The sequence below is a fragment of the Solanum pennellii genome, chromosome 7, assembly GCF_001406875.1.
Source record: "Solanum pennellii chromosome 7, SPENNV200".
NCBI classification, from domain to species: domain Eukaryota; kingdom Viridiplantae; phylum Streptophyta; class Magnoliopsida; order Solanales; family Solanaceae; genus Solanum; species Solanum pennellii.
Window position 1 is genome coordinate 3,480,159 of NC_028643.1, and position 12,405 is coordinate 3,492,563.

Consider the following 12,405-nt stretch of genomic DNA (forward strand, 5'->3'; position numbering starts at 1 on the left):
ATAAATTATATTACACAAACATGCGAATTATGTAAAAATAAAAAGTTAAGCCATATTATTATAGTTAAAAGCAGTGGCGGAGCCACATGTAGTGAAGGGGTGTCGACTGACATCCTTTCATCGGAAAATTACATTATGTAGCTAGAATAAACTTATTTTTTTATGTATATATATTATATATTGACACTCTTTGATTTTTATATAATTCTATTTTTTAGATTTTGATATCCCTTAAATAAAATTTTAACTCCTCTATTAATTAAAAATAAATCAAAAATTATAATTAAAATAAACTATAACTATTTTAACTAAATTAACTAATATATATATTTTCTTATACACATAAGTTTTCATAAATAGAATATACCCTTTATGATGTGCTGTTTTTTCCAAGATACGTGTATACCTTTATCTTGCTACACGCAAATACATATATATTAGAGCTTCATCTACTTTTCTTTTTTTTAATAAAAAGAAATACTATATAATATAAATCAACATAAAGTTTTCATCATATTTATATGATAAGCAAACATAAGAAAGTTTATCATAGTGAAAAAAAAAATCAATGGAAGCAACAAAAGAGCAAATGGAAAAAAAAGAAGATCCTATGGCCAAAACTAGAGAAATAATTAGAGAAGCTATTATTAGTGATGGTCAAAATTATCCAAACACTAATAATATTATTAAGAAGAAAGAAGGTGTTGAAGAACTTGAAGATGTTCTTGTTTTTTCAAGAACTGTCCAGAAAAAGGACTCTTCACTTGAGTGAGAATATCAGCTTTTACATGTCTCGATTAATTTTACGAGATATCTTTATTTTTTACTAGTTCCTTTTTTTAAAAATTTATGTTACATTTTCCTTGTTAAGAGAGAGCTTTGATTTGTGTTTATAGTTTGTAGCTCGATGAAATAAAAATAAAATAAAATAAAGTAAAAATGGTCATATTTCTATTCCTTCTTATTATTCCAACGTTTTAGAATTATATTTAGCATTCATTTGTAAATACTCATTAGGTATTCCTTTAAAAGGTTGGTTTAAGAATATTTTGTGGTCAAAAGGTAAACGAAAGGTGTCTTCATATCAATTTCAAATATTTTGTGGATATCTTATGCCCTTCTATGTATATAATTTTGATCTTAGTTAAAATAGAAAGAATGTGTTAGTAAATTATGAATGTGTTGAACAATTAAATTGAGGTGCTCATTTAGGTTGTGAATCTTAAAAAATAATATCTCTAATTTATGAAACAATTAAATTGAGGTGCTCATTTAGGTTGTGAATCTTAAAAAATAATATCTCTAATTTATGAAAAATTTCGGCTAAAAAAATTGAATTTTTAAATCATTGAAAATTCATGGAGTATAACATATGAAAGTGTAAAATTTGGTTTACCTCTGAACTTGAAGATGAGTTTGTTTTGGCCGTGTCGAGATTTACTTTTAACTCTTATGATAAATTTCGGTAAGAAAATTTGAAATCTCAAAAATTCATGGATTACATAATACGAAAATAGGTATGATGTTCATTTGTACTTGAAAATGGATATATTTTCTCGTCAGGACTGGACTATCTGGCTTTATTGATATGTTTTTAACGTACATTTAAAAATAATTTTGATAAGAAAAATTTAAAATCTTGAATTATTAAAAAATTGTGGATTATAGCACAGGGAAATTGATAAAATCAAAATTTACTTGTTTTGAATTCATTTGAACTTGAAAAAGGGTATGTTTGCCCGTTTGGATGTATTGGCTCTATTGCTAATGTCTTAACAATTGCCTATGAAAAATTTTGATAAAAATAATTGAAATTTCAAAAAAAATTATGCATGATAACACACATAAATTGATAGAATTTTATTTTTTCTATTTTGAAGTTCGTTTGTATTTGAAAATGGTCCCGTTTGTGCATCGAGATCAACTGATCCCATTCTTAAGTCTTAATGACGTGCATGAAAAATTTCGATAAAAGAAATTCAAATTTTTGAATCACAAAAAATTCATGGACTATATAATACTTAAAAACCGATAAAACTTGAATTTATCTTTTTCTAGTACTCAAAAATAGATAAAATTTGAGTTTATCTATTTCGAGGATCTTTAGCTCTATCGCTTAAGTTTTAATAGACGTCTATGAAAAATTTCGACAAAAAAATTTAAAATTCAAAATCACAAAAAATTAATGGAGATAGCACATGAAAATTGCTAAAATATGATTTTACCTGCTTTGAGGGCCATTGAACTTGAAAATAGGCTCATTTGCTCGTCGGGATCAACGAACTACATTGTTAAGATATTAACGGATGTTCAAGAAAAATTTCCGTAAAAAAAACTAAATCATAAATCACAAAAAAATTATGGACTATAGCACAAGAAAGTCGGTAAAATCTAGGATTACCTGCATCAGGGCTCGTTTGAACTTGAAAATGAGTATGTTTGCCCGTCGGATCAATTGACTCCATTGCTTAATTAGGTCTTAACAGACGTTCATAATAAATTTGGCCAAAATTAATCTAGAATCTCGAATCACCAAAAATAAATGGACTATAGCTTATGAAAAAAATCGATAAAATTTGATTTTACTTGCTTTGGAGCTTGTTTGAACTTGAAAATGAGTCCAATTGCCGTCAGGACCAATTAACTCCATTTCTATGGTCTTTAGGAATGTCCATGTAAAATTTTGGGGAAAAAAAATCAAGAACCCAGAATCACCAAAAATCCTTGGACTAGCACACTAAAGTCGGTACAATCTGGGTTTACGTGTTTGGGGCTCGTTTGAACGTAAAAATGGATTTGTTTGCCTGTTGAGACCAACTGAATCAATTGCTTAGGTCTTAAAGATATCCATGAAAAATTACTGCCAAATAAATCTGAAATCCTGAATCTCCAAAATTCATGGAGTATAGCAAACGAAAGTCAGTAAAATCTGATATTACCTGCTTTGGAGCTCAATAGAACTTGAAGATGGATATGTTTTCCCGTCGTGATGAAATGAATCTATTTGTAAGGTCTTAATAGATATCTAAGTAAAATTTTTGCCAAAAAAAATCTGGAATCTTGAATTATTAAAGATCCATGGATTAGCACATCAAAATCGATAAGATCTAGGTTTACCTGTTTTGAGTCTCGCTTGAACTTGAAAAGAAGCATGTTTACTCGCCGTGAACAACTGACACCATTGCTAAGGTCTTAACGGAAGTTCATTAAAAATCTCGACCAAAAAATATGAAATCTCGAATTACAAAAAATTCATGGATTATAGCATACAAAAATTGGTAAAATCTGATTTTACTTGTTTAGGGGCTTGTTTGAATTAGAAAATGGGCACGTTTGCATGTCAAAACCAATTAGCTTAATTGCTAAGGTCTTAACGGGTGTCCATGTAAAATTTCAACCTAAAAGATTTGGAATTCTGAATCACCAAAATCCATGAATTATGCACACGAAAATCGATAAATTCTGAATTTATCTACTTCACAATTGAAAAACCCATGGTCTAGCTAGCACACATGAAAAATTGAGTAAATCGCCTAATTCCTTTAAAATGAATTTTAAAAGCTTAAAATATACACATTATTTATCCTTTTTGTGCATTCTATCTCTTCAAATCTTTGATACTTAGAGTAATACACTCTAAAAATATGAATTAGTAGTCGAAAAGTGTTGAGCAAAGTGCATTATATTTTTTTTATTTTTTTGTTAATTTTCATATTAAAATAGGTATACCAAGTTATCTACTTTTTGAATCACATTCTATGATTCTAAACTCTTATCTTTAAAATTTATCAACTTATAACTTATAGAAATATGTTAGATAAGTCATATCATAATTGTCTCAATAAAAGAATGTTTTTAAGTATTGAATTGATAAAATCTTACTTAAAAATAATAATGAAAAAAAATATATTTAAATTAATCATTTATATGAAAAATATTAAGTAGTAATTTACATCTAGAAATTTTAAAAAATAAATAAATATGGATAAAATTTATATAGATTTTAGGAGGGATTATTGATTATTTATTTTTAAATAATTTGTCAGTGTTCTTTTACACGATTATATGTCATTTTTCTTTTATACGTCCGATGAGAAAACACTAGTTAGGAGGGATTGTTGCTTATTTTATTTTTTTATATATGTCTTAAGATATAATATCTATTTATTAAACATTCACACGATTGACAGTGTTTCATGTTTGTAGATTGTAATCTTCAAGAACAATTAATATTATAAGGATAAATAAATAAATAATTATTATTTGTCTTAATTGAATTTTTTAGAGGAACGATAATTTAAGACAAACTCATCATACAAATCACGATAGATAATTTTATTACACTAAATTGAGCGGAACACACCAAGCAATAAAGATAGAACATTAATGAACATCAATACTATGATGTCCAAATAATAGCAATGCTTAATATGAGTTTTCTCCTACCCAATTTCAACTACTTAAAATGATCGATCACTGAACTTGCTTATGCTACCCTTTGATCGAGCGTTATTTCGTAATAAATCTTTATTCAAGTAGGACAAAATCTTAAAATGTCTACTCATCAAAAATGAAAGACAATACATCTTTGTCACATCCAAACATGTCCATGTATTCTTTCTTCAAATCTACTTGAAGAACAATTCCACTCCCACATTGTGTATCATACAACCAAAACATATCACTACGTCTCAATCCAAAACTTAGCAAACAAGGTTTTCCCCAACCAAAATCAGCTTCATTAATAGGAAACCTACATAAACTTGATGCCATGCACACATCCACTTGTTCATTTTCTTCCCATTCTTTTATTTCTTCATGAAACTTTGATGCTAGCGAATATATATCGTCACTTGATTTCACAAATGATACGTTGGTTTTTTGTATGACGTCCTTGATCAATAGTAAAATGTCTTTTAACTCCATTCCTGTTTCTCCCGGAATGAATTTGACTGGGACTTCAATAGCAAAATTCCCAAAGGAGTTTTCATATCTTGGAAAGTCAATTTTACCACGTAAATTCACAGGGACGCTCAATAAACAAGGTCTCAAACGTCCATTACTCTTACATCGATAAACATTGATCAGAGCCCTCCATAGAAAAGCAATCACCAATTCAACTCGTGATGGTCTGATATGAACCACTCCAACATGTTCCCTAAGTTTTGATATCCCGGATTCATTTATGACAAACCTCCTCGCTACCATTTCAGGAAAATCATGACAATGATCATCTCTAGGACACTCGACTCTTTTTAACAAATGGTTATCACTTGTTGGTGGAAAAATGGTACCAAAATCATCAAAAGTGAAGCAATTGATCTTATTAATTCCCATTTTACTCACTTTAGACCACTCGTAAACAAATTTCAATGCTGTGAATCCATCAATAACCGCGTGTTCAGCGCTCACAGATAAAGCTAGCCCCTTACCACAAGCAAACTCGGTCACTTGCACTACAACTAGTGGAGTGAGAGACAAATTAGATACACTACGATCGATTTAGGGCAAAAATTCAATACTAGGTCAATATCTTTTTGTGCATCCTTGATAAAATCACAAAATTGAGAATCAACTTTTGCCTTAATAAACAAAACACCTTCATCATGACAATTGATAGATTGAGCATCACATGCAAATCTACCTGATGCTGGATAAACATGACTTAAAAGCTTAGACAATGATTGTTGAAGTTGTTCATGTATAATGGAAATTTTAGTAAATGTGGAATTTTTGATTGGATAGAAAAGAAAGCAAGGGACATGCATTTGGAGAGCAAATTGATCAAAGAAAGATAATTTGTAATTATTGGGGTGATCAACATCATTAACATGATTTGATTTTATGATATTTTTGGAAAGGATTTGAATCTTTGTAAGAGACTTAAGACTCCATATTATTTGATTTTGAGGTGTTTGTTATAATATCTCCAAATTATGCCACTAATATATAGAGCCATACCAATTACCATGCCTCGAGATTGGATTTTACACATTTAGTGCATTTAGCCATAAACCATTTGTATTTTTAGAATGATTTGTTGCAATATGTTCATAGTTATTCATTATCTATATGATATATTAAAAAATTATAAGTAATATGATCAAATTTTCCTTTAAATATGATCAATTGGTTGTTTTTCTTTTATGTTATATGGATATATAGCAAAGTTAATTATATATAAACAATCAATTTTCTAGTATATATTATATATATATTTATTAGATAGAGAAGTTACTATTACACATGTCCAGCCACGTTTTTAAGTGATCGGTTCCCAATATTTATTCTTATTAATACTTTTTCTTTTATCAATATTCTTATATCACATAATTTTTTGTACTTTTTTCCCCCCAAATCCCTTCAATTTAAGATCTTTTTGCATGATTGTAGGAGCGATATTTTGTGATTTGAATTCATTAAGTATTTTTTAATTGAATTTTTCCCTTGTTTTTATGCGAGTTATATTTGTATATACATCTATATTTTCATTTTTTTATAGGGTCTCGATTAAAGAATTTGCTTTCCATGAAATTATATTGCTTTTACGTTTTATTTTCCATGGAGAAATTGCAGAATGTTAGACTGTCTATGAAGTAGCATAAGAGTTTTCTTTCAAAATTCGAATAATAAATAGTGTAGAAAGAGTTTTGATGTTTGTCAAATTTTTATTTAATAGAATATTTATATAAGTATATACTTATATTGTACTATCAACGTAAAATACATAATATGCATATTTTGAATTAATATAAATATCTAATACGTATAAATTTTATTCAAATTTTACCCATAACGATAATTGCCGTTACTCGTAACCATGTGCCATATTTAGTAGAATAGTTGTAATAACTTTAAAAGGACGGTAAACCATGTGCCATATATAATAGGAGTTGTATTAAATTGTTGCATAAGTTTTGGCAAATATAGATAATATATTAGTGATGATTATATACTTTTTTGAGTCCACCACCACCCAAGTAGCACATTATAAGAAAAATGACCTTTAGCAAAAGAAAATTTTGTTAATTAAAATTTTAAATTTAGTCATTAAAAAATTATAATGATTGACTAAAAATTGGTTATCATCGATCGTTAAAAACTTTATTGTTAAAGATTTAGCGACTAAATTACATATCCTTGTTACATATTATTTTGTGACCATAATTAATTTGAAATAAAATTCGTCTTTGTTAATAGTCATTTAGTTATTTAAATCTTATATCAAATCAATAAATTTCAATCATTATAATTATTAGCAACTACTCTTTATTAATATTAAAAAAAAATATCCTTCCGTTTTTAAGGAAAAAAAAGACTACGTTTTACTTTTTCTTCCTATTGGTAAACTTTTAACATCTAAAAAATATAATTACTTTTTATCATCTAAAAATAGTACTTAGTTATTTTTCATATGTTATAAAGCACATATAGACATTCGTAAGACATACGGACAATCATTGTTACACTAAAATCTCATAGTCAAATAATTACAAAAAAAAATAAAAAAAATATCACATTTAAAAACAAAACTATTCATTAAATATTATATAATGTACATAAGATGATAATATTATTCAAGGATAAGGTAGAAGGTTTGATTGAAATATATCTATAATCAATAAATGTAATTTACACTCCTTCCACGACAAAAAAGAATCTTATTTAGTTTCCTTTACTTCAAATATTATGATTTGATTATTATGATTTATAATATTTTTTACGTTATTTAATTTATTTAGTACTTTATACTTTATGCTTAAAATTTTTTTATTTAGTTTTCTGTTAATTATTATGATTTAAAGATATTTTTTAATAATATATATTTATCAGCTAACTCAATTTATGTGGCTTTAATATAATTTCGAGAGTCAACCAATTTTTCTTATATAACTTTTTAATTTTATATTGTTAATTATTGTAATTTGATATTATTGTGTAACTTTCAAATATATCACAAGCTGAAAAAGAAAAATAATTTAAAACATAAAAATTATCACGAACTACTAAGTATAGTAATAATAAAGTAGGAGACGTGTGTTTAACGCCCACGTTATATTGTAACGTATGTTACTGTTTGTTGTATGCTTAACGATTCAATTTTTAATTAGTTCTTGACTAATTCTCAATGTACTATATTTTGCATTAAAATTATTTAATATGTGTATTTGGTTGAGATATGTATGATTAGATTTTACATTGATAGAGGAGCTAATTTAATTGTTTACGTTACCAACTTTTTTTGTAGTAAAAAGTATTTTTAATGTTAAATTTAGCATAATTCAATCTGTAATCTTGACAGTTAAGGATTAAGCGAATAGTCAAGAAGTAAGCGAACTTAATGACTCTGTTCACTATCATCCAAATGAAGTCATGTTGTCTGCTAGTATTACATTGTTCTCTTTTTAAGAGCAAGGGTTGAAAAAAATATGGATATAACAAATGAAGGTTTTCATTGAAGATAACTCGAATTTGAGCTCTTATATTGATACATATTTGTGATTATTGTCTTTTTTTCTCTATTTTTTACCATTAAATAACGTTTAGCGTCTTTTATTAAAGATAAAAAATATCAATAGAGACAAGTATAAATAAGGAAGCTAAACCGTACCTTATGAAGTACCTAATATTTACGACCTAATAAGCTATAGAGAACTAAATATTTTCTGATCATTACAGAGTTTATAAGATATTTATGTAAATTGCATAATTCTAAAATGTTTTTGTTGCGTATGTTATTTTTTAACAATTTCATCCAATAATAATGCTTATGCAAGACTACGATGTCCAAATAATACATATATAGTAATAGAACTTTATTCAATACCGCAACAAAACATGAAAATACCTACTCACAAGTGAGAGACAATAAATCTCTGTCACATCCAAACATGTCCATGTAGTCTTTTTTCAAATCTACTTGAACAATAATTCCACTCCCACATGGTGTATCATACAACCAAAACATATCACTACGTCTCAGTCCCAAACTTAGCAAACAAGGTTTACACCCATTCTTGTATTTCTTTATGAAACTTGGATGCTAGGGTATATATGTCATCACTTGATTTCGTAAATGAAACGTTGGTTTTTTGTATAACGTCCTTGATCAATAGTAAAATGTCTTTTATCTCCATTCTTGTTTCTCCCGGTATGAATTTGACTGGAACTTCAATAGCAAAATTCCCAAAGGAGTTTTCATATTTTGGAAAGTCAATTTTACTACGTAAATTTACAGGGATGCTCAATAAACAGGATCTCAAATGTCCATTATTTTTACGTCGATAAACATTGATTAGAACTCTCCATAAAAAAGCAATCACCAACTCAACTCGTGATGGTCTGAAATAAATCACTCCAACATTTTCCCTAAGTTTTGATATCACAGATTGATTTATGACAAACCTCCTCGCTACCATTTCAGGAAAATCATGATTATGATCATCTCTAGGAGACTTGACTCTTTTTAACAAATGACTATCACTTGTTGGTGGGAAAATAATACCAAAATCATCAAAAGTGAAGCAATTGATCTTATTAATTCCCATTTTACACACTTTAGACCACTCGTAAACAAATTTCAACGCTGTGAATCCATCAATAACCGCGTGTTCAGAGCTCACACATAAAGCTAGCCCCTTACCACAAGCAAACTCCGTCACTTGCACTACAACTAGTGGTGTGATAGACAAATTCGAATCGTTACGATCGATTTTAGGGCAAAAATTCAATGCTAGGTCGATATCTTTTTGTGCATCCTTGAGGAAATCACAAAATTGAGAATCAACTTTTGCCTTTATATACAAAACACCTTCATCATGACAATTGATAGATTGACCATCGCATGCAAATCTGCCTGATGCTGGATAAACATGACTTAAAAGCTTAGACAATGATTGTTGAAATTGTTCATGTATTATAGGAATTTTAGTAAATGTGGAATTTTTGAGTGGATAAAAAAGAACACAAGGGACATGCATTTGGAGAGCAAATTGATCAAAGAATGATAATTTGTAAATTTTGGGGTGATCAACATTATTATCATGATTTGATTTTATGATATTTTTGGAAAGGATTTGAATCTTTGTAAGAACCTTAGACTCCATTTTTCTATTTTGATTTGAAGGTGTTGTCAATAATAACTCCAAATCATGCCATCAATATATAGCCTTCATGTCTCGATCCATTTCTCATAACATTTTAAAAAGAAATTAATGGAGGCTAAAATCGACCTTAATAACACAGTCAATATAATTTCATAAATAAAATATAAAAACAAAGTAAAATATATCTATGTATTATATTTACATCATAAAAATTAAAAAGTTATTTTCGACACACCCTTAATTAGGGTAAGATCTTCCATATCGTCTGAAAAAAAGGGGGATATGAACTAAAATTTTCTTTTCTAACTACTTAAACTAAAAACATATAAGATCTTTAACATTTTGGACTTTGAAAAGGATCAAAATAATTTTTGAATTATACGATATAAATTAATTATATTTTTCGTTATATTTTAAAATCAAAAATATCTTTTTAACATTAGCTTAAGAGACCTTAAAAATTAACACTAATATAGTAAGCAACATAACAATAATTTCGATACCTAAGCTTATGAACTAGAATATCAACCAAATTTTAATTCAAATATTAATTTTTTTTTGTAGACTCGACACATTAAAATGAAGAGACAAACTTGTCACCATTAAACGTGTCCATTTCTCCCTTTCTCTACAAAACAAACCTATTTCCAATATTCACATAATTTATTTAATGTCTATATATATATATAAAATAAAAAAAGGTTGGATGCATTTAATATCTTTATATCGCTGACATACTGCTCTTCATGTCTCTATATTTAAAAAAAAAAAAAAGGTGATGGTGGAATTTATGGTACGTAACGTTTCATTATCATCGTTATCAGAACTCTTGAGCGTATTTATAATCTCTTTAAAATAATTGTAAAAGTTTTTATCTTAAAATATAAATAATATATTTGCATAATAAGATATTCAAATAAGTTTTCAAGACCTGATATTACTAATCACAAATTGTATAATAAAATGTTTATATCAATAATAATTTTGTTAATATGTGTATTAAATTAAATAATAATAAATAAAATTAAACGGAGTGAGTAAAAAAATAAAGAAAGAGCGAGTAGTGACCAAATAGGAAAGTAACAGACACGTGTATCGAATTTCATACACGTGTGTTGAATTGCATAAGCGGCGTTTTAGCATTAATTACTATTTTATTGATTTTTAAAGATTAATATTAAATATCATTTAGTAGATAGAGTTTGTTTTGTAAAAAATAGTCGGTCAATTTCTTTTCAGGTGTGTTAAAAAAGAGTTTAAAATGTGATTAATAAAAGTGAACGAAGTTTTTTATTTAACACAATAATGAAGAAATTTTTTTAATAAATTAGTTAATTTTACAATTAAAAAGTCATATTGATTATAAAGTAAAAAAAAGATTAAATTAATTTTATTCTGACTTAATTATTGATTAAATAATATAAAATAATTTTTTTAATAAAATATTTATCTAATATAAAACGAAAAGAATACATAAGGGAGAAAGTTAAACAAAACTAATTCATCAATACCTCCCTTCTTTCCAATAATAGAAGTCATGAGACGCACGTCACATTTAATACTATTTAATACTTTTAGTTTCATTTTATATTTCATAGTTTAATTAAAAATAATGGAACTTTACTGTTTTATTTTTATTTTATTTTTTTGATAAAAGATGATTACATTTTTAAAATTAATTAATTATTTTATTAAAAGTATAATATGTAAAATATAATAATGTATACATAAATTCTACAACATGATAAGTATTGTAGTTTAAGTATTTATAAAAAAAATGAAATATAAAATGCAACGTAGAGAGTAATAATTTACTACTATTATAGACTTATTTAATAGAGTAACTTTCACATTTAGCAAATAAAAAATTTATATTTGTATGTTATAGCAAAGTTTGCATATTTACGCTTTATAGCAAACATAAATATGTATACTTCGCTATGCATATACAAAGCAATCAATTGTATAATTCGCTATACATATACAAAAGAAAGCATTGTATACTAATCAATTGTATAATTTGTGTATATATAAAACAAGAAAGAGAGAAAGACAAAAGAAAATTGGGCAGAAGAATATTATTGTATAACTACAAATGTATAGAACGAAAATATATGTATTTGCATGTGTATATGCAATTTTATCTCGTTTTACACAAATAGAAATGCAATTTATACATTTCGTTTCTGTTTGTACAAGCGATTGAGACGAGGTGGTGAGCGAGATCTGGGAAGAGGGGAGAAAGGCGAACGAATATATATATATATATATATATATATATATATATATATATATATAT

The 12,405-nt window shown here is 26.9% G+C and overlaps 2 pseudogenes; both read right to left on the reverse strand.

Moving 5' to 3' along the window:
* Positions 1-4,358: 4,358 nt before the first annotated feature.
* Positions 4,359-6,012, reverse strand: LOC107024738 (annotated as a pseudogene).
* A 2,836-nt stretch (positions 6,013-8,848) lies between these two features.
* On the reverse strand, positions 8,849-10,106 carry LOC107025706 (annotated as a pseudogene).
* Positions 10,107-12,405: the final 2,299 nt, after the last annotated feature.